Here is a 24298-nt window from a genome sequence, read left to right on the forward strand (position 1 = left end):
TGAAGACCCAGCACAGCCAAAAATAAATAAATCTTAGCCCTCTGGATATCCCAAGGGCCTTCAGAGCTCTGTGCCAGGAACCAGGGGCAAAGATCAAATATATCTTTCATCCTGCCACAGTGGAGCCAGTGAGATCCCTGGGAGGACCCGTGGCTGGCGATTTGCCTGGAGTGTGTTGCATATGTATTGGAAGGAGGAGGGAGGTTCCAGATCTTGCCTTACACAACTGCTGCTATGCATCCATTCTTCAAGCATGCAGATCACCTACTGTGTGCTCCTGCCATGCCCAGGGCAGGGCCAATGGTGTCGCCAGATTGAACCTTCTCAGCTTCCAACCCGTTGGCCACTGCCAGCTTAGAAACTCTGACTTGCTTTGAGGACAAAAACCGACTCCTTGGCATGACATCCAGAGTCTTCTCCGGTGACCCCCGCCTAACTGCTCTTACTCTGCCCGCACGTGTCCTTCATGGTTGCTGCACTCAGCTGTTCGCACCACCCCTCATCTGATTCTGTGTCAGGCCCCCACATACTTGTGTCTGCTGTTCCATCTGCCTGCCATCCTACTAGCTGACTGTTTACTTCTCTGCATCACCTCCTCCAGGCAGTCCTTCCAGATTCCCTCCTTACCACTGATTGCCCTGTTGCTTCTTGATGTTTCCCGTATCTGTTTATCCTGGAACTTCAGCTGTTTAGTGGTTACATATTGGGCAGTTACTGTGTTGATGGGACTCTGCAGTTAACTCTGAGAATCCCTGCTGTATCTGTCGGCAGTGATGAAGAGCGAGACAGTGAGCTCCTCTCTCTACTTGTACTGTCTCGTTCGATCCTCACTGCCGCCCTATGAAGTCGGTAGGTGCTAGTGTTAACCCCATTTTTCAGAGGTGGACGCTGAGGATGAAACAGGTTTAACAGAGATAGGAAGTGGGGGAACCAGGATGCACCTCAGACCCCAGAGCACTTGCCCTTCCCCAAAGATAGTATTGTCTTCCGGGTGCTGCGTTCCACCGCAGTCCTCTGTTTACGCTGCCTCCCTGGGTCCGTCCAGGTTCCCAGCAGGAAGCAGATGGTAAACCCAAAATAGGATAATTCTAGCAGAGTTTAATAGAATGCTTGTTTGAAAAGTGTGGGCGAGGGGCAGAGAAACCATAAAGGCTGGTGGGGCCTCCAGGCTCCCCTGAAGGTCTGAAGAGGGGAGCGAGGGTTATCTCTGGGCCACGGAGCTGGAGAGGCTGTGTGCCCCCTGGCCCCCGCTCAGATGGCAGCCGGAAGGGCAGGAGCCTGGAGGGTAGGGACACTCGCTTCCCCACGCCTTCTCCTTCTTCTGTCCCAGCGGCTGAACCCAGCTGGAAGCCAGAGGGCCAAGGACCCCGAGTTGTGTTCAGAGCATATCAGGCCCCAGGGGTCCAGGGCATGGGTAATGAGTGGGCCTGGAGGGCCTCCCTCATCCCCAGGTTAACTGTAGGCTTCTTGATCCATCAAGAAGGGCTTCCTGGCTCCTCCTTACACCTAGGGCACCTCACGCTGAAGCCAGCAGGCTGCTGGCATTTCACGTGTGTGTGTGTGTCTGATGAATGATCTTTAGTTAAAAAAGGTCCCTTCCGCCATTGTGTAACACTGGAACTCTGCTCAGTGTTATGTGGCAGCCTGGATGGGAGTTTGGGGGAGAATGCGCACACGTGTATGTATGGCTGAGTCCCTTTGCTATTCTCCTGAAACCATCACAACGTTGTTAGTCGACTGTATCCCAATACAAAATAAGAAGTTCAAAAAAAGAAAAAACATGACTCCTTGCACAGTGCCTGCTTGTTGATTATGAGCGCGTGAGTGTGTTTGTGTGTCTGTGTATCTGTGTTATCTCTGAGGTTTGCAGTGAGGAAGAGGATGGTAACAATTCTGAAACGTGATTTTTTTAAGTCTTTTTTAAATTGAAGTAGGGTTGATTTACCATATTGTGTTTCAGGTATACAGCAGTGATTTTGTTATATATGTGACTTAGATTCTTTTTCATTGTGGATTACTATAAGATATTGAATATAGTTCCCTGTGCTACACAGTAAACTTTTGTTGTTTATTTTGTGGTGTGGTGTGTATCTGTTAATCCCACACTCCTAATTTATCCCTTCCCCACCCGCTTTCCCCTTTGGTAACCAAGTTTGTTTTCTATGTCTATGATTCTGTTTTATAAATAAGTTCACTCATATTGTCTTTTAGATTCTACATATAAGTGATATCATATGACATTTGTTTTTCTCTGACTTCCTTCACTTAATACAATAATTTCTAGGTGCATCTATGTTGCTGTAAGTGACAGGATTTCATTTACTCTTTTTTATGGCTGAGTAATATTCCATTGTATATACAGCTGTCCATCTATTTATCCATCTACCTATCCATCACATCTTCTTTGTCCATTTCTCTGTCAATGGACACTGAGATTACTTCCATGTCTTGCCTATTGTGAATTATGGTGCTATGAATTGGGGTGCACATATCTTTTTTAATTAGTTTTCATCTTTTCTAGATATATGTCCAGGAGTGGAATTGCAGGATCATATGGTAGCTCTATTTTTAGTTTTTAAGGAGCCTCCATACTGTTTTCCATCAGAGAAGGCAATGGCACTCCACTCCAGTACTCCTGCCTGGAAAATCTCATGGATGGAGGAGCCTGGTAGGCTGCAGTCCATGGGGTCGCTGAGGGTCAGACACGACTGAGTGACTTCACTTTCACTTTTCACTTTCACGCATTGGAGAAGGAAATGGCAACCCACTCCAGTGTTCTTGCCTGGAGAATCCCAGGGACAGGGGAGCCTGGTGGGCTGCCGTCTGTGGGGTCGCACAGAGTCGGACATGACTGAAGTGACTTAGCAGCATACTGTTTTCCATAGTAGCTGCAGCAATTTACCTTCCAACTAACAGTGTAGGAGGGTTCCTTTTTCTCAACATCTTCTCCAGCATTTACTATGTGTAGTTTTTAATGATGGCCATTCTGACTGGTGTGAGGTGATACTTCGTTGTAGTTTGACTTGTGTTCTGACTTGATTCTTTTCAGTGCTTCTCAGAAGACTTTTCATGTCTCTTGCTCTGTTTGAACTTGGATATGAAGGTGGAAGACAAGACCTTTTTCAAAAATTTAATAAACAAGTAAATGCCACACTGATCTCACACTACAGAGAGGCAGGGGTAGGGGGCAGGTTATTTACCCTCTCCAAGGACATTGGATGAAGTGAAAATTTCTGTCTTCCCCATTTATTTATTTGTTTCTCAGCTTATGTCAGCAAGGGTGAAGCTGTAGGCAGCCTATGTTTAAAAAAAAAAAGCAAACAAAAACACTGGCTTTGAAATCACACAGACCTGCGTTTAGAACCTGGGCCAAGTATTCAACTTCTCTGTGCCTCCATCTCCTTATCTGTGAAATGGGTATCACGTGTCGCGGGGTTGTGGAAAAATTAAGGGAGATACAAGGGGGGCATAGCTCTGAGGGTGGTAGGTAGGCAGTAATGGGTGTTCCCTTCCTTTTCTCTCCACCTTTTGCTGGCAGCACTCTACTTGCCTGCTCTTCCAATTACACCTTTCAGAATCTTCTCCAGTGAAACCAGAGGGAAGAGACCTCATTTCTTTCCTTTTTTTTTCAATTGCATCGTCTGTTTTCTTCCTTCTCTGTTCCCCCTGCTCCCACCCCCAGCTGTAGTCAGAACCTCCTGGGGCCATTCTTCCCAGTTAATCCTCCAGGGCTTCCCTGTCTGTGGTCCTTCCTATAGGGGCCAACAGAATGTTAACCAGGGAAAGTACAGTACAGCCTGAGGACCACAGAATGCAAGGGATGAGAGCCCTGAGACTGGATTCTAGTCAGTAATCAGAACGCCTCCCTGACACTGGCCCCCGTCTCTTCTACCTGTTGACCCTAAGTGCCCACCAGAGAAGGCCTGTAGCTGAAACCGGTAATTTGGAGCTTATTTAAATTTGCAGCCACCTTAGATGTTGCTGTCTTTAACCCCATTGTAGGGATGAGGAAGTTTGAGTCTTCTGCACAGTGCCCTACAAGCTTGTATACAACAGTGCCAGGATTTGATCTCACGTCTTTTGACTCCTAATCTGTGTTCACATTGGCCGTGATACTTCCCTTGAGGAACTGGCATTTTCTGCAAAGCCTTTGAGCACCGAATACGTTTTGTTTTATGTCATTTTTGCTGGTCTGATTGAAAACCCTCCTAAAAGACCCGCACCTGGCATGCTGCCTAGACTATAGCATCATGTCTCAAACCTCTTGATTGCAAAGGTTCATCATTTTGAATATCACCTCTTATTGAGGTTGGCGTCGGTTGAGCGGAATGGTGTGCCCTCATTAGCAAGCACATGTCTTTAGAATTTCTTTCTGGTGGGGGTGAATGCTGGCAAATTTCTACAGTTTTTTTTTTTTTTTCGTCTTTGTAGTCCCTTCTCACTTTTTCCAGCATAATTGCTGCCTTCAGTTTGCTGAGGGCTTAGGAACCAGCTCACCAAACCTGTAGGAATTGAGTGTAAAGTGAGAGACACAGGGTGAAGTGAGAGCTGTGGAATGGGGGTAGGGGTATTCCTGTGATGAAAAAGCATGAATTTTGGTTCATGGACTTTGTGGAAATGAATTTGGCTCTCTGGGGAATCCGTGTACTTTATTTCATGATGCCTGTGTTCTAGAAGAGATGGTGTGTGTGTGTTCACATGCATACATGTACACTCTTATTTTTTTTTTTTTTTTGGCTGCACTACTCAGCTTAAAGGATCTTAGTTCCCCTCAGTTCAGTTCAGTTCAGTCGCTCAGTCATGTCCGACTCTTTGCGACCCCATGAATCGCAGCACGCCAGGCCTCCCTGTCCATCACCAACTCCCGGAGTTCACTCAAACTCATGTCCATCGAGTCGGTGATGCCATCCAGCCATCTCATCCTGTCATCCCCTTCTCCTCCTGCCCCCAATCCCTCCCAGCATCAGAGTCTTTTCCAATGAGTCAACTCTTCCCATGAGGTGGCCAAAGTATTGGAGTTTCAGCTTTAGTATCAGTCCTTCCAAAGAACACCCAGGACTGATCTCCTTTAGGATGGACTGGTTGGATCTCCTTGCAGTCCAAGGGACTCTCAAGAGTCTTCTCCAACACCACAGTTCAAAAGCATCAATTCTTCAGCGCTCAGCCTTCTTCACAGTCCAACTCTCACATCCATACATGACCACAGGAAAAACCATAGCCTTGACTAGACGGACCTTTGTTGGCAAAGTAATGTCTCTGCTTTTGAATATGCTATCTAGGTTGGTCATAACTTTCCTTTCAAGGAGTAAGCGTCTTTTAATTTCATGGCTGCAGTCACCATCTGCAGTGATTTTGGAGCCCCCAAAAATAAAGTCTGACACTGTTTCCACTGTTTCCCTGTCTATTTCCCATGAAGTGATGGGACCGGGTGCCATGATCTTTGTTTTCTGAATGTTGAGCTTTAAGCCAACTTTTTCACTCTCCTCTTTCATTTTCATCAAGAGGCTTTTTAGTTCCTCTTCACTTTCTGCCATAAGAGTGGTGTCGTCTACATATCTGAGGTTATTGATATTTCTCTCGGCAATCTTAATTCCAGCTTGTGTTTCTTTCAGTCCAGCATTTCTCATGATGTACTCTGCATTTAAGTTAAATAAGCAGGGTGACAATATACAGCCTTGATGTACTTCTTTTCCTATTTGGAACCAGTCTGGTGTTCCATGTCCAGTTCTAACTGTTGCTTCCTGACCTGCATACAGATTTCTCAAGAGGCAGGTCAGGTGGTCTGGTATTCCCATCTCTTGAAGAACTTTCCACAGTTTATTGTGATCCACACAGTCAAAGGCTTTGGCATAGTCAATAAAGCAGAAATAGATGCTTTTCTGGAACTCTCTTGCTTTTTCCATGATCCAGCAGATGTTGGCAATTTGATCTCTGGTTCCTCTGCCTTTTCTAAAACCAGCTTGAACATCAGGAAGTTCATGGTTCACGTATTGCTGAAGCCAGGGATCAAACCTGAAACCCGGAAGTGGAAGCTCAGAGCCCTAAACCCCTGGACCTCCAGGGAATCCCTACATGTATACTCATAGAAGAGGAAAAAGGGTAAAAAAAAAAAATCCCACCCAATCTGGAGAAAGGATTGCAATAAATTTTAATCTGAATTCTGTCTCTTCTTACTTGCACACATAGACACATAGCCTATGATACAAAATAACAAAATAAAATCAAAACTTTTTACCCTCATCAAGAGTATGTGGGTTACCAGCTCTAGCTGGTAGGGTGTAAAAAAAATCAGATATATTAAGCTACAGAAAAAAAACAGTGTGGAAAAATCTTTCCTTCCTCCAAATGTTTTATCTGCACTTGCGTCATTGTGGTTTGAATTCTTAAGAACCCTAATGAGAAGGAAGGAGAATCAAATAAAACCCATTCTTGACCCAAAAATACTGTACCAACCTGCTGTTGGGTTACAAATAATACATTGACTGGTACAAAACACATCTGTGTTTTGTAAACAAATAAACAGCAAAACTGTGATTCTTTGTCAACTGTGAAAGACCACTACCATTTGTCTTCCTGGCAGGGAAAATAATTTTAGAATTTTAAATGAATGCTCTGGAAAGACTGGGCAGAACATTGATTTTAAAGCAAAGAAGTCTTTGATCTTTATCATCTTATTTCCTGTTTAGAATCTGTTCTGTCTCTTCTCTCTTAACTAAATTGTGCAAAGGTTGTGTAAATAAATTTGCTTCTTCAGAAATCCAGTCTGTGGAAGCCTGTTGGCTCCTCTGTGGCTGTGTTTCTAAAGCAATTCCTGAGATGAATTTAAGTACTTGTAATATGTAATGCCTGTACTTGGTAAATTGAGACTGGTCTCTTCACTGATTCTATAATTCCACAAAATAGGCCTTGGTGCCTGTCTTCAGAATAATTCAATAGAATCTCTATGCCTCTGAATATAGAGTTTAATATACAGGACAAAATGACTCTGGTAGATTGTTTCAAATTTGACCACTTCTGAGCTTAGCTGTTTTTGTACATTCTTAGTTGGTTAAGTGTGTTCACAGGTTCAGTATATAAGCTCAGATTATATTTCAGCTGCATGTGAATAAAAATACAAATAATATTAGCAATTAGGGTCCCCCCACCTCTTTCTCCGAGACAAAAGAAGCCTGGAGATAGTCCAAAGACAGATGGTGTACCTCCATGATTATCAGGCACCCAACCTGATTCTGTCTCACTGGTTTAACCATCCCTAGCATATTATCTCATGATTCAGAATGGCTGCTGGAGTGTCAGTCATCACATCTGCATCCCAGGCAGCAGTATGGAAAAAGAGGGGTAGGATAGTAGGGGTCCTCCTCTAGCAGAAGTAACTCCTTTCAAAGCATTTCCTCAAAGGCCTACATAGTACTTCAGCTTACATCTTACTGGTTAGATTTAGGCACACAGCCAACCATACCAGCTATAGTGGAGGCTGAAAGATGAGTCTTTTGGCTGAATATATTTCTCCCCTGAATCAAGTGGGGCTCTGTTACTGAAGAAAGGGAGACTGGATAAGGTGACAAAACTGGTAGTCCCTGCCGCATCCAGCAGGGTACTGTCTGTATAAAGAACGCAGTGGAAAGAGCTTGAACTTGGAATTCGCACAGACTTGTGTTTGAACCTTAGTTCCTCTACTTACTGGCTGCAGCACCACTTCTTTGAGTTTCCTACCCATGAAACACGTGGAGAGTAATAGCTACTTTTTAGAGTTGTCATTAGATTTAAACAAAACCATTGCATAAATCGCCTTGTACATGTGTGTGGGTGTATGCTCAGTCATGTCCGACTCTTTGCAATCCCATGAACTGTAGGCTGCCAGGCTCCTCTGTCCATGGAATTTTCCAGGCTAGGATTCTGGAGTAGGTTGCCATTTCCTCCTCCAGGAGATATTCCTGACCCAGGGGTTGAACTCGCATCTCTTGTATCTCCTGCATTGGCAAGTGGATTCTTTACCACCTGTGCCACCTGGGAAGCCCTGTACATAGTAGGTACTGAATGGTTATAGTTGTTATTATTATAAGTGAGTAAGTTGTGCCTTCTTCCTGCATCAACATAGTATCTTAAAAATTGCCATAGCATAAAATTTACCCTTTTAAAATGTCCAATTCAGTGGGTTTAGTGTATTCACAAAGTTATATAACCCTCACCATGATCTAACTCCAAAACATTTTCATCACTCCCCCAGTCTTATATCCACTGAGTTACTCCTTCTTCCCTTCCCCTAGACGCTGGCAACCATTAGTAAGCTTTCTATTTCTATGGATTTGCCTGTTCTGAACATTTTGTGTAAATGGAATCATATTGTGAATATAAATCAATATTGTGATCCTTTCTGTCTTTCACTTAGCATAATGTATTTTCACGTTTAATCCATGTGGTAGGATGAGTATTAGTACTTTCTTCCCTTTTTGTGGCTGAGTAATATCCCATTGCATGAATGTACCACAATTTGTTTACCCAGTTATCTGTTGGAAATTTAGGTTGTTTCCACTGTTTGACTATTATGACTGATGCTGCTGTGACAGATGTAAGTCTTTGCATGAACGTGCATTTTCATTCCTCTTTGATATATACTGAAGATTGGGACTGGCTGGTCATACGGTGGTGGTGGTGGTCACACTATGTTTAACCTTTCGAGGAACTGCCAGGTTGTTCCCCAAAGATATTTTACGTTCCCACTAACAATGTATGTCGAACTCAGGTCTCCCGCACTGCAAGCAGATTCTTCACGGTCTCAGCCACCTTTTAATGGCTGACAGTGTATGAGGGTTCCAATTTCTCCACGTCCTCTCCAACTCTTGTTACCTTCCAGCTTTTTTTTTTTTTAAGAGCCACACCTAGTGGCTGTGAAATGGTATCTCATTGTGGTTTTGATTTGCATTTCCCCAATGACGAGAGATACTGAGCATCTTTTTCATGTGTATATTATCCATTTTTATATCTTTTTTGGAGAAATGTTCATTTGAGTCCTTTGCCCATTTAAAAATTAGTTATCTGTCTTTTCACTGTTGAACTTTAAGAGTGTATATATTTGGGGGAACTTCCCTGGTGTTTCAGTGGTTAAGAATCTGTCTTCCAGTGCAGGGGATGCAGGTTCGACCCTGGTGGGGGATCTAAGATGCCACATGGTGTGGGGCAACTAAGCCCATGTGCTGCAAATAAAGAAAGCCCTTGCAACGCAATAAAGACTCAGTGCAGCCAAAATTTTTTTTAGACTTTATATATTTTGGATACTAGACTCTTATCAGATATATGACTTGCAAGTATTTTCTCCCATTCTGTTATGTAAGTAAGTAAGAGCTAGTCACTCAGTCGTGTCCAGCTCTTTGCGATCCCATGGATGGTAGCCTGCAAGGCTCCAAGAATACTGAAGTGGATAGTCTTTCCTTTCTCCAAGGGATCTTCCCGTCTAAGGGATTGAACTGAGTCTCCTGCATTGCAGGCAGATTCATGTGTATTACCTAATTTGTTCTTTTTAATAGTCTTTTGAAGTGGATATCAGTATCCCCATTTTACAGATGAGGAAGCTGAGGCTCTGAGGCAGTGAAGAGCTTCCCAGGGTAACACATCTACTAACTGTGAAGGTGGTACTGGAAACCAGGAAAAGACTACCAGAGCTCTTTTGGTTTTATTGGTAGAAACCCATCTCAGACCAACTTAGGCTGAAAAAAAGAAGTATCAGTTCAGGTCAGTTCAGTCTCTCAGTCATGTCTGACTCTTTGTGACCCCATGAACTGCAGCACACCAGGCCTCCCTGTCCATCACCAACTCCTGGAGTCCACCCAAACCCATGTCCATCGAGTCAATGATGCCATTCTCTCATCTCATCCTCTGTTTTCCCCTTCTCCTCCCACCTTCAATCTTTCCCAGAATCAGGGTCTTTTCAAATGAGTCAGTTCTTCGCATCAAGTGGCCAAAGTATTGGAGTTTCAGCTTCAGCATCGGTCCTCCCAATGAATATTCAGGACTGATTTCCTTTAGGATGGACTGGTTGGATCTCCTTGCAGTCCAAGGGACTCTCAAGTCTTCTCCATCACCACAGTTCAAAAGTATCAATTCTTTGGGGCTCAGCTTTCTTTCTAGTCCAACTCTCACAGCCATACATAACTACTGGAAAAACTGTAGCTGCTCACATACCTGGAAAGTCCAGGACTGGCAGCAGGCATAGGAGAGATTCTGGGGTCCACTGATTCAAGTGATCTCACCAGGCTCTTCTCTCTCCCCCTCCTCCTTCCTTCCATCTCTTGCCATCTTTGGTTAGCATCATTCTTAGGCAAGCTCTCTTATGTGTGCAAAGGTGCATGTGTGTTAAGTCACTTCAGCTGCGTTCGACTCTTTGCTCCTCTATGAACTGTAGCCTGCCAGGCTCCTCTGTCCATGGGATTCTCCAGGCAAGAATACTGGAGGGGGTTGCCATGCCCTCCTCCAGGGGATCTTCCCGACCCAGGGATCTAACCTGCGTCTCTTGTCTCCTGCATTGGCAGGTGGATTCTTTACAACTAGCGCCACCTGGGAAGCCCTGGCAAAGATAGTCATCAGTAACTAAAGGCTTCCTAAATCCTTTGAGCTAGACCTGGAGAAAAGGCACATTTTTCTTGCCTCTAGCTTCCATATCAGACTTTCATATGCTCCCTGACTGACCCTGCTTGAGCGTAATGCCTATCAGAATACACATCGATGCTATGCTCAGAACTCTGAGATATTCTGGACAGCTGGGTCCAGCCCTTTGGTTGGGAATATGGCAACACAAGCATGCCAGTGTCTGGAGAATCATGCGGAGTTATGAGGATGTGCAGGGCAGACAAAAATTATAGGCAGTGTTCCTCAAGGTCTGTATGGAACTGCAGAGTTCAAGATGCATAAATTTCTTGGGGTTAAATGAAGGTTAATTCCCAAATCCAAAGAACAGGGAAAAAGTCAGTTGACTCACAAAAGATAATTGAAAATAATCATCTCCACATCTAATCAACAGTGAATTCTCTGCTGTCCACTTACACATAGCAATTTTATAAATTAGTTTGTATAATACCTCTAAGTCTCTAAGACCTGAGCAAAGAGACTAATTTTTCAAAAACAATACACAAAATACAGGTAACAGAAGCTAGATATTTGTGTCAGAAACTTAGCCAGCAATTGTAGAGTTTTTTGGATTTTTTTTTTTTTTTTAAATTAGAGCCCCTAGTGTGATTTGGAATGTTCATATTTGAGAAAGACGTTAACCAAATAGCATGTGCTAGGAAGAAAACTCTGCAGTGGGTGGGCAATTTTCTTTTTTCAAATAGAGCGATGCCCTACATTTGACAAAATTACAGGAAAATTCTGTTATAATACAGCTCATTGTTATGTGGGTTCAAATACATTGCAGGTGAAATCATATTTTTGAAAAGCAACAACTGAGTACTGTGATAGATTCATATAATATAGGGTGCTCATAACAGAGGCCCCCAACCAGAAGTAATGACCTCCAGACTGTTCTTGGCTTACAAGTAGATCTTGAGGCAGAGCTGGTGTTTGGGGTTGGTTACAACACTGATATAAGAAAAGAATTCATCAAATTGTAGGATGTTATTGCCCTAGGACCTCAGAGAGCGTCTGCCCTGGGTTCCTGGGAAGTGAGACCAAAGGAGATGAGCTGATTTGGCTGAGGAAGGGAGGCTGGCCTCTCTGGCAATGCCATGTTCTCTCTCAGTGCTACAGTTGCAAACAGCTGTCATTTATCAAATGCTTCTTCTTGAGTAGTGTTTCAGATGACAGGCAGCTTTGAAAAGCCGCTCCTAACAGTGGTTCTAACCGGGTTTTGGGCAAATCAGAGAAACATGAAAGGACCTTTTTTTGGACTCCACATGCACAGGTCACATAGCTGAAAGACACATGTATTTCCTGTTTGAGTTCTTTGAGCATTTTGGCAGTTGTGCTGCAGACCTGTATCTCTGCCTACATGTGAGCACAGGGGCTATATCTTATGTGTACTTTTGGCCCCTCAAGAGTCTAGCATAGGACCTGTTTCAAAGACAAATATCATTTACTGTGTACCAATACATCTTACATAGATTATCTCATTTATATCTCACAACAGCCTTAGAAGAGAGAGAGAGATCACCTTTTAAAGGACATCTTCCTTTGAAACCACATTAAGTAGCTGATATTAGGTAGCCCTATGGTTAACCATCCCTATTAAGTGGCAGGGCTGGGATTTGAACCCAGGCAATCTGAATCCAATTCACACATTCTTAACCTCTGGAAGGATTATTAGTGCTGCTCAGTAACTGCAAATGGAATTGAACCAATGGGTTCCAACCTAAATACTTCTGCATCCTTTGAGGAATGTCCTCGGGGACTCAGGGACAATGGTCTTATCTCTGAAAATGTCCCACAAGGAATGAGTCAGTCCCAGAGAGTAAAGTGGGTTTGGGAGGAGAAACCTCACTTACCCTGGGATCATCCTATAGGGCTGCCCTGGGTTGGGCAAGGGGAACGTTGTTTACTAAAACAACACTTGACTCCCAGTGTTCTGGTCACTGAAACATCTCCTTATCTCTTGTGACTTCTAACCTTTTAAAAAGGGTCGATTAAGAAAGGAAATCGTAACTCACTCCAGCATTGTTGCCTGGAGAATCCCATGGACAGAGGAGCCTGGTGGGTTACAGTCCACAGGGTTGCAAAGAGTCAGACACAACTCAGCGACTAGGGCACAGGGGTGGGAGGGGCGGACTTAGAAGGTTCTTGATTGCTGTCAAGTTTCTAGCTTAGTTTTTGGAGAGCAAGAAAGAAGAGAAAGAAGCAAGACAGTGATGAAAGGGGGTGGGTATCACTCCAGTCTTCGACTGTACTCACAGCCTCCTTGCTCAAAATTAGGAGTGTTAGTTAAGTAATCTTATGCCAAATTTTATGTAGTTAGAATTTTAGAAGTTTTAAATGGTAGGCAAATGTCTACAGCTTGTGTTTCTTCCAGTCCAGCGTTTCTCATGATGTACTCTGCATAGAAGTTAAATAAACAGAGTGACAATATACAGCCTTGATGAACTCCTTTTCCTATTTGGAACCAGTTTGTTGTTCCATGTCCAGTTCTAACTGTTGCTTCCTGACCTGCATACAGGTTTCTCAAGAGGCAGGTCAGGTGGTCTGGTATTCCCATCTCTTGAAGAACTTTCCACAGTTTTTTGTGATCCACACAGTCAAAGGCTTTGGCATAGTCAATAAAGCAGAAATAGATGCTTTTCTGGAACTCTCTTGCTTTTTCCATGATCCAGAGGATGTTGCAATTTGATCTCTGGTTCCTCTGCCTTTTCTAAAACCAGCTTGAACATCAGGAAGTTCACGGTTCACATATTGCTGAAGCCTGGCTTGGAGAATTTTGAGCATTATTTTACTGGAGTGTGAGATGAGTGCAATTGTGCGGTAGTTTGAGCATTCTTTGGCATTGCCTTTCTTTGGGATTGGAATGAAAACTGACCTTTTCCAGTCCTGTGGCCACTGCTGAGTTTTCCAAATTTGCTGGCATACTGAGTGCAGCACTTTCTATCAATAACCTCAGATATACAGATGACACCATCCTTATGGCAGAAAGTGAAGAGGAACTAAAAAGCCTCTTGATGAAAGTGAAAGTGGAGAGTGAAAAAGTTGGCTTAAAGCTCAACATTCAGAAAATGAAGATCATGGCATTTGGTCCCATTACTTCATGGGAAATAGATGGGGAAACAGTGGAAACAGTGTCAGACTTTATTTTTCTGGGCTCCAAAATCACTGCAGATGGTGACTGCAGCCATGAAATTAAAAGATGCTTACTTCTTGGAAGGAAAGTTATGACCAACCTAGATAGCATATTCAAAAGCAGAGACATTACTATGCCAACAAAGGTCCATCTAGTCAAGGCTATGGTTTTTCCTATGATCATGTATGGATGTGAGAGTTGGACTGTGAAGAAGGCTGAGTGCCGAAGAATTGATGCTTTTGAACTGTGGTGTTGGAGAAGACTCTTGAGAGTCCCTTGGACTGCAAGGAGATCCAACCAGTCCATTCTGAAGGAGATCATCCCTGGGATTTCTTTGGAAGGAATGATGCTAAAGCTGAAATTCCAGTACTTTGGCCACCTCATGTGAAGAGTTGACTCATTGGAAAAGACTCTGATGCTAGGAGGGATTGGGGGCAGGAGGAGAAGGGGACGACAGAGGATGAGATGGCTGGATGGCATTACCAACTCGACGGACGTGAGTCTGAGTGAACTCCGGGAGTTGGTGATGGACAGGGAGGCCTGGCGTGCCTCGATTCATGGGGTCGAAAAGAGTCGGACACGACTGAGCGACTGATCTGATCTCATCTGAAATGTCTACAGGCATTCCTTGACACTGACGCAAAGACCATCATAATCCATTCTTAAATGGCAGTTTCACATATTTTTTCTTAAGGCAAGGTCTTTTAAACCCTTCCTTGAAATGTAAGGTGGAAGAGTGGAGCAACCCTTGGGAACCAGGATACCTGGGATCTCAGAATTCCCCACAATTCTGCCAGGAGATACTGAGCAAATTCATTTAACCACTGAAGAATCTGTTTCCTCATCTGAAAAATGAAAGGGTTGGTAACTATATTATGCCTGAAATTCTTTCCAACTCTGGTAGCTTTATGATGATGTCAGAAACTTTTTTTTTGTATCCACTCTTTTTATTTATTTTAATTGTAGGCTAATTACTTTACAATATTGTAGTGGTTTTCGCCATACATTAACATGAATCCACCATGGGTGTACATGTGTCCCCCATCCTGAACCCCCCCCCCCTCCCACCTCCCTCCCCACCCCATCCCTCAGGATCATCCCAGTGCACCGGCCCTGAGCACCCTGTCTCATGCATCGAACCTGGACTGGCCATCTATTTCACATATGATAATATACATGGAGAAACTCTTAAGAACCAGGATTCCTCATTCCAGTTGCTGCTCTCCCAATTCCTCTCACACCCCTCCCCCATCGTAAATATTCATCCATTCATTCTTCCTTCCATCTGTTCAAGAAGCATCTCTTGAGCACCTGGGTCACTGAGACTGTAACAGCAAATGGAAAACCCTCGAGTCTCAAGGACCTCACAGTCTTGTTGGAGAAATAGAAATATTTGGAAAACGGTGCTGTGAAAAAGGATCATAAAAAAAAAGACATGTTGTCAGCCTTGAGATAGCACAGAAGTGGGCATGAGTAAGTGTGAGCCACCTAACTGAACTAACACAAATGCATCAGAAAAAAAAAGACAAGAGACCTGAAGGTTTTCTAAGTGTTTCTCTTTTTTCAGGTGATGATTTCTTTTTCAGAAACAAACTAAGGTTTAAAATCCCTCGCTCCTATAGGTGGCAAGTTTTTAGGAACCCCATATAACACCACCATTTTTCTTCACTGAATGTTGTTTTACTTATATTAGGAAACATGTAGCTCATAAAAACGGAGAAGGCAATGGCACCCCACTCCAGTACTCTTGCCTGGAAAATCCCATGGATGGAGGAGCCTGGAAGGCTGCAGTCCATGGGGTCGCTGAGGGTCGGACACGACTGAGCAACTTCATTTTCACTTTTCACTTTCATGCATTGGGGAAGGAAATGGCAACCCACTCCAGTGTTCTTGCCTGGAGAATCCCAGGGACGGGGGAGCCTGGTGGGCTGCTGTCTATGGGGTCGCACAGAGTCGGACACGACTGAAGCAACTTAGCAGCAGCAGCTCATAAAAAAAAGCCAGCTCAATCCAAAACGTGTTTATCGGGGGCCCACAGGGAACATGTACGAGGCAGCGCCTTCTGTGGGGAAGAAAAAGCCTGCAGGGTTTGGATTCAGACCAGCTGTGAATAGCGATTCGCTGTTTATTAACTGTAGTCCTTAAGGAGATTGTGCACGTATCTGAGTTCTCAACAGATAGCATGGCCCCTCACTAGGCCATTGAGGGAGATTTCAGGAGATGGTGCTTATAAAATGCCAAGCCTGGGGCTCTAGGAATCTCTTGTCCCTCCCATAGGTCTTCAGGGACATGGGTAATACCAAGAAGGATACCATGTACCACCCCCCTTCCTCCAAGGGATGGAGAGTCTGGGAGTTCTGCCATGCAGGAAACTCATTCAGTTCAGTTCAGTTCAGTCGCTCAGTCATGTCTGACTCTTTGCGACCGCATGAATCACAGCACGCCATGCCTCCCTGTCCATCACCGTCTCCCAGAGTTCACTCAAACTCACGTCCATCGAGTCAGTGATGCCATCCAGCCGTCTCATCCTCTGTCGTCCCCTTCTCCTCCTGCCCCTAATCCCTCTCAGCATCAGAGTCTTTTCCAATGAGTCAACTCTTCCCATGAGGTGGCCAAAGTACTGGAATTTCAGCTTTAGCATCATTCCTTCCAAAGAAATCCCAGGGCTGATCTCCTTCAGATTGGACTGGTTGGATCTCCTTGCAGTCCAAGGGACTCTCAAGAGTCTTCTCCAACACCACAGTTCAAAAGCATCAATTCTTCGGCACTCAGCCTTCTTCACAGTCCAACTCTCACATCCATACATGACCACTGGAAAAACCATAGCCTTGACTAGATGAACCTTTGTTGGCACAGTAATGTCTCTGCTTTTGAATATGCTATCCAGGTTGGACATAACTTTCCTTCCAAGGAGTAAGCGTCTTTTAATTTCATGGCTGCAGATTAGGAAGACCAAATTCTGAGCTGCGCCCTGCCACTAGCAGAGCTGTTTGTCACTGGGGAAGTTCTCATCTCTCCACATGAAGGGAGTACTTAGGTCCTTCCCAATGGTGCCGACAGTCTTCATACAAAGTAAGAGAGAGGCTGTATTGTGGAATTCCCTAGTGGCTCAGTGGATAAGAATCTGCCTGCCAGTGCAGGGGTCATGGGTTCGATCCCCAGTCTGGGAAGATCCCACGTGCCTCAGAGCAACTAAGCCTGTATGCCACAAGTAGAGAGTAGCCTCTGCAACTAGAGAAAGCCTGTGTGTAGCAACAAAGACCCAGCACAGCCAAAGATAAATAGAATTATATATATATGAATAAAATTATATGTGCTGCTGCTGCTAAGTCACTTTAGTCATGTCTGACTCTGTGCGACCCCATAGACGGCAGCCCACCAGGCTCCCCCATCCCTGGGATTCTCCAGGCAAGAACACTGGAGTGGGTTGCCATTTCCTTCTCCAATGCATGAAAGTGAAAAGTGAAAGTGAAGTTGCTCAGTCATGTCCAACCCTCAGCGACCCCATGGACTGCAGCCTTCCAGGCTCCTCCTTCCATGGGATTTTCCAGGCAAGAGTACTGGAGTGGGGTGCCATTGCCTTCTTTGAAAATTATATGTATATATAGGTAAATAAAGGGAGGCTGTATTGTAAATATCCCTGTGAAGATTAATTCCAACTGCAGTAATGGAGCAATGGGAGTGCTCTCCACTTGGAAATCAGCCCTGAATATTCATTGGAATATTCATTCATGCTGAAACTGCAATACTTTGGCCACCTGATGCGAAGAGCTGACTCATTGGAAAAGACCCTGATGCTGGGAAAATTTGAGGGCAGGAGGGGAAGGGGGCGACAGAGGATGAGATGGTTGGATGGCATCACTGACTCAATGGACATGAGTTTGAGAAAACTCTGGGAGATAGTGAAGGACAGGGAAGCCTGGCGTGCTGCAGTCCATGGGGGTCTCAAAGAGCCTGACACGATTCATCGACTGAACAACAACAACTCCACTCCAGCCATTACTTTGCCTTTGAGTTGGGCTTGTAACAAGTTCCCCTGGAGGAAAAAAGATGACACACAGGCTCTAACAGAAGAGCACCCAAGGGCTGTGGACCCATCGTCAGGAGACTAATCACACGGGCTGTGAAATCAGACCAATCAGTCTCCTCTACTTGTCAAGGTGACCTCTAAGCTCCAGGTTCCTCCCAGGTAAATGCGGATAATACCAGTGCCTGCTCTATGTGGTGGCTGTTGAGTATGAAATGAGGGTATGCCTGCAGCAGTGCAGAATCGTGCAGGGCATATAACAAGCCCAGTATTTACTAGTTGATGTTATTAGTATTCCTTTACAGGACAGAACAGAAATACATTCCTGAGTCCTTTCAGTTGATATATCCACCAGGATTTTGAGTCTTCTGGGTCCCCAGCACTCTACCTGACTCTTCTTCCTACCCTTGACCAAAAAAATAGCCAGGGAAGCGGGGTTGGGGGTAGAATAGAGAGTAGTTGATTGTCTTCAAACAATCCATGTTCTCCTCCTTACTCACTGGGAACACTCTAGTGGTTTTTACTTGGAGTATTTACATTAAGTTCACTGGAGACTAGAATAGGCTTTTTTTGGTTTGTTTCTTACTTGAGAAAATATAAGTGTACTTGGGAAGCACTCATACAAGGCACGTGAGTGAAGCAGTCTGCTGCTGAGGTCGAATATGGCAACGTGAGCCCGATGGTAGAAACACGTGGAATCCAGCGCATCTTTCCCTCTTCCTGTTCCCCCAGCCCCATCCCCCGCCCACCGCTTTCCTTTCTTCTAGCACTTTGTTAAGATGATAGAAAACAAATACGTAAGTTATCAGGTGAAATAAGGAACAAACAATACTTATTTTGATTGATGAGAAGGACATCTAATGGAGCAGTACTCTGTGAATTATTGTTGAGAACTTGATTTTTGCAGGCAGTAGAAAAAGCCCAGGATTTCATCTCCTGGGCGCTGGGACATGAACTTGCAGTGAGATCTCATTGTGTTTTGGTTTCCATTAATGGGTCTTTTTTTTTTTTTTTTCCCCCGGCCACGCCCTATGGCATGTGGGATCTTAGTTCCCCCAACCAGGGATCAAATCCAAGTTTGATGCATTGGAAGCACGGAGTCTTAACCACTGGACCGCCAGGGAAGTCCCTTGGTTTCCATTATTGTAATACTCCCACATCAGAACTGTTACGTGGATGAATCAGAACTGTTACGTGGATGAATTCAGACACTGCCTATATAACCAGGGCAGTGCCTGGCTCAGAACAAAAGCTCAGAAAGTACTCTTGCACACCTCACTAGCCTCGGGTTTCTCTCCAGTAAGTTTAAGATAATCATACTTGGGACTTCCCTGGAAGTCCAATGGTTAAGACTTAACTCTCCAATGCAGGTTCGATTCCTGGTGGGGGAGGAAAAGGGGAAAAAGAGGGGCTGCGATCTTACATGCCTCAAGGCCAAAAACCAAAGCATAAATAAGCAGTATTGTAAGAAATTCAATAAAGACTTTAAAAATTATCCATATTAAAAAATCTTTATTAAAAAAAAAAAAGATAATCATACCTACCTTTTGAAGTTGTCATGAAGTTTAAAGAAGGATATTTGTGTCCAAAATGCAATACTTGGCAAGGCGTCAGGTACATTGTAGGTTTCAGTAAATTTTAGGGGGGAAGGAATATCCGAATTTTTATCTCCAGATCAAGCTTTCAATATTCCCATAATACCTGAGAAGTATCATCTACTTATGATCCCTCAGACCCTGCTAAGCACCTTATATGACATAGCTTATGACATCCTCAGAGAACTAAGACATAGTTACTAACATTGCCCCCAATTTGCAGATGTGAAAACTGAGACTCAGAGAAGTGAATTACTTCAACGAGATCTAATAGCTGCTACATGGTAGAGATGTGAGGCCAAATCTTTCTCATGAGAATCATCCTATAACTCATGCTCTTATGAAACAAATGCCTATTCTATCCTCTAGAAGTTGCCTTGGTTAGAATATCCTTCTTTACCGTCTAGTCAAGGCTATGGTTTTTCCAGTGGTCATGTATGGATGTGAGAGTTGGACTGTGAAGAAGGCTGAGCGCCGAAAAATTGATGCTTTTGAACTGTGGTGTTGGAGAAGACTCTTGAGAGTCCCTTGGACTGCAAGGAGATCCAACCAGTCCATTCTAAAGGAGATCAGCCCTGGGTATTCTTTGGAAGGAATGATGCTAAAGCTGAAATTCCAGTACTTTGGCCACCTCATGGGAAGAGTTGACTCATTGGAAAAGACTCTGATGCTGGGAGGGATTGGGGGCAGGAGGAGAAGGGGACGACAGAGGATGAGACGGCTGGATGGCATCATCGACTCGATGGGCGTGAGTTTGAGTGAACTCTGGGAGATGGTGATGGACAGGGAGGCCTGGTGTGCTGCAATTTAGTTGCAAAGACACGACTGAGCAACTGAACTGAACAGGAACTGTGTTTCATGAAAACCAGGCTTTTATGGCCTTAGCTCTCTTCTGATCCCCATTAGTATTCATTCTGTTTGACTCTAGATACTGTTTCTTTACTTCCAAAATCCATCGTTGATGGATCTGACCTCACAAGGGATACTTACAAGAATAAGCAAAGTTCTAAAGACGATCCCCAAATCTGAGATCCCAGACTTTGGGAATTACTGTGCAGCTTCCCCTTCCTTCTCTTCTTTCCTCCACCAGGTGACTAATTTAGGGAGAGGTCTGAGTCCTGGAAAGAAAAGAGATGTATTCATGGTCATACTTGACATAAAAATGGAATTCAAAGGGAATTGACATTGGTTGATAATTCGCTATGCATCAACTGCTTTATCCACAGCTTCTCAATTTATTTCACTTAACAACCTGTAACATAGTCATTTTATTACTATACTAATTTCACAGATGAGACAACAATGCATTATTATAAGTGACAAAGTGGAGATTCAAACCCAGATCCAAGTAACACAAAGCATATTCTCTTCCCACACTATCCCATGGCCCTGCCCCATGAAGGCGCTGGGAGCCTTTGATGAATGCTCTAATTCCATCCTGTCAGCCTGGGCCACTTTCTAGGCATGTGAATCAGAGCACCGATAGCTCTTCTTGGTTTCTTTTTTCCCCCTTCTATTTTTTTGGCTGTGTGCAGCATGTGGGATCTTAGTTCCCTGACCAGGGATCAAACCCGTGTCCCCAGCAATGGAAGCTCTGTGTCTTAATAACTGCACCAGCAGGAAAGTTCCTGGTTTCTTGTGCCCAGAAAGGACCTCACACTTCCTCCGCACTCTCCCACCCTTGGTACATTGTCAGCTATCTTGCAAATGCACCACCTTGGTTGTTAGGCAGATAGATGAGTGAAGCCTGCAACTGGGAATCTAATTCAGCCAATTCCCTGATGCCTGTGGGGTCACTAGTGCCCTTGCTGACCGGGAGAATAAGCCACCACTATTTTTATCCCCATTTTTCAAGGGGAAGAAAAGCATTCTGTAAGGACCATTCTTATCTTGTCAGCAGTACTCAGAGTAACAAACAGGCTTGAGGAGTGCAGGGGTGCAGAACAGCATCGGATGGGGGTGATGTTGATGACCAAAGAGATGATGCATGCTTTAGACAAAACTGGTGTGCACGAGTAAGTGTGTGTGTTTTTCCTGGCTCCAGAAAGGATGATGTGTATTTCTGAGCGGGCTTCCCTGGTGGCTCAGTGGTAAAGAATCTGCCTGCCAATGCAGGAGACATGAGTTCAATCCCTGGGTTGGGAAGATCCCCTGGAGAAAGAATTGGCAACCCACTCCAGTATTCTTGCCTGGCAAATCCCATGGACAGAGGAGCCTAGTGGGCTACAGTCCATGGGGTTGCAAAACAGTTGGACACGACTTAGTAATTAAATAACAAATATTTCTGAGCAGCTCTGCACAAAGAAATCTAGTGTTTAAGTTTTGCTTGCATCAGACTCTATACGTAGAAGATAGCCAGGAATGGTTTTCAGGGTGTTTTGGGAAAATGAGAGGTGCAGATGGTTTGCACTGGGGCATGGTTTCAAATTTTAAAAGGATTATGGCTCATGAACCCTAGGAATGGTGGATGGAGGTGTGAACCTTTGAAATTCTAATTGCATACCAGTCTAAGGAGGTATATACTTACCTGGGCACAATATCTCATTGTTCACATATTCCTTTCTTGGCTAGGGGAGACGGGGAGGAGGAGCAGATATATAACATAATCTTCAAATGAAACTGAAACAACAATTGGCAGCAGTTTGGACTCTGGTGAATTCCATCAAGAAAGCAATCCCCGTTGTTTACCATCGCAGTTAGCTTAGCTTGTTGTAATAATCTTTATTCCTTGCATCTGTAGAGCTGAGGGCAGTCACAGACTCAGCTCCAGCTGGGAAGTATCTCTGTGGTCATTTTGACATATGCATCCCTTTATGTTATCCAAGTGAGGGCACTAAGGCCCAAGCTGACAGCATCAGTTATTAGGAGAGAAAGCTCTGGAATCCAGGCCTCCTGGAATTGAGGCAATTATTCACTGACTCCAGGCTTTTTAATAACAGCTCATATTTATCAAGTGTTTGCTCTAAGCCATACATATGGGATAGAAGGAGCTACCAGCCCAGCAGGGATGACAGGTATTCGATGACAACTTGGAAGAGAGAGAAAAGTGGAAATAAGGCAAAATCAGAGTCTCAATTGATTTCCAGCCTAGAGGATGGCCTTCTTGGAGTGGTTGGAAGGCTAAATGCTGGGTGTTAGAGTCTCAGCTGCTGCATGGGGATAAACATGGGGTTTCTTGAGGCTCTTGGAGCCTCACACTAATGAACACAAGCTAGTGTGGCCATATTTGCTCCATGCAGAATGACCCAGTTAGTATAAGGGAAAAGAGGTAGGGTTTTTTCTGGTATCTCATATTCTGTCAGTAACAGCATGTGAACAAGTGCCCTCTGGGTGCGGGTCTTAAATGCCATCTGGCAGTTTCCCCAAAACCTCAACTTTGGTGTGTCCCAATGCAGACTTTTAATGTAGAAGGAGGAGAAAGTATGTACCTGTTTGTTTCTTTGTTTTTTAGGATGCCTCTCAAAGCTGATGTCTCAACACTTTGCCAGAGCAGAGTCTTTATTCCTGTATGCTGCCTTACCAAGGCCTTCCTCTTCGTTAGCTGCAATGCTTGCCTTTCTGACATTAATGAGTGCTTCCCCAGAGACACAGTGCAGGTTCAGGACAGCCAGCACAGGCAGACAAAACACCTTGAACTTGTACAATGGCTCTCCGGTGAACAGAGCACCTTGTCATCTGTTATCATTTACCATGGGGCTGGCGCCCTCTTCTTTCATCTTCATGGGAGGCAACTGAAGGCCAAGATCCCATAGCCACCAGGATACCTGCAGAGGCAGCCCCTCATTCTCTTTTCTTCTTTTTATTATTTGGCTGCATCAGATCTTAGTTACAGCACACAGGACCTTTGATCTTTGTTGCCACTGCAACATCTTTTTAGCTGTGTCCCAGGAACTCTTTTGTTTGCGCCATACGGATCTAGTTCCCTGACCTGGTATGAAACCCAGGTCCCCTGCACTGGAGCGGGGATGTCTTGGTCCTCCAGGGAAGTCCCTTCATTCTCTCTTCTGCTCTAGATGTCACTTTGTCAAGGAGGTTTTCTCTGCTCATTCCTCAAACCATAGCTCCTGCATCACTTGTTTTACTCTGTATGTACTTCACTTTATATTACATGTATATTGCTTGTCTGTTTCCCTTACTACTGTTGATGGAAGAGTAGAGGCATTGTCTGTTTAGGAATCTCCAGCGGCAGGAGCAGGGCGTTAGTAAATAGTTGTCAGCGGTGAGCGAGAAGATGCAGTTCTCCTTTGACAATCACTCCCGGGTCCAATATCCCTCCCTGCCAGTGGGCATTCTGTTGTGGTTTAGGGAAGGACCAGAGGACAGATAACCGTACAAGATCGCAGAACTCAATCCCAGAGGAGGCCCGGGGGCTAGCCTTCTGCCCAGGTTGGTGAATTTGGGACTTTATGAGCCGGCCCCAGTTGGCTCCAATTATAGGAGCCAATCGTCAGGCGCTTCCTAAGGGCCTAGTTTGTTTGTTTTTTTTTAAACCAATTTGATCCGCAATCAATGGTGAGAAATTAAATGGATTCTTTGGGCTAAGTAGATTGAGCAAAATAGCCATCTGCCAGGGCCGAGGAATGAGCAATCTGTTGGTAATTTTTCCGCTGAAATTTGGCATCTACTTAGCATTGTACACCATTTGCACCTCGGGAAATGCCTTTTACACCCCTTCCCCTCCTCTGTCCTTCGGGTTAAAAACAACAACAAAAACCAGTGTAAATGAAAGATTAGAAAATTGTGGGTGGGGGGGGGGGGGAAGAAAACCCTTTCAATATCTTCACTTAGCACTTGAGCGGCTTCAGCAAACGGCACAAAACCTTTCGGGGGCTCGTGAGAGCCCTGCTAAGGGAGTGAGGAGCCGGAGCCAGCGGGCGGGCAAGCTACAAGCCGGGCCCCGGAGGCCGCCGCCGCGCTCCCCTC

General features: G+C 44.5%; 1 protein-coding gene across 3 annotated transcripts in view; it reads left to right on the forward strand.

The window, feature by feature from the left end:
* ASAP1 (ArfGAP with SH3 domain, ankyrin repeat and PH domain 1) overlaps positions 1-24298 on the forward strand; it is a 339744-nt gene that overhangs the window by 51116 nt on the left and 264330 nt on the right. The gene's annotated exons all lie outside the window — the stretch shown is intronic.

The sequence above is a fragment of the Bos indicus genome, chromosome 14 (genome assembly GCF_029378745.1).
Source record: "Bos indicus isolate NIAB-ARS_2022 breed Sahiwal x Tharparkar chromosome 14, NIAB-ARS_B.indTharparkar_mat_pri_1.0, whole genome shotgun sequence".
Taxonomy (NCBI): Eukaryota; Metazoa; Chordata; class Mammalia; order Artiodactyla; family Bovidae; genus Bos; species Bos indicus.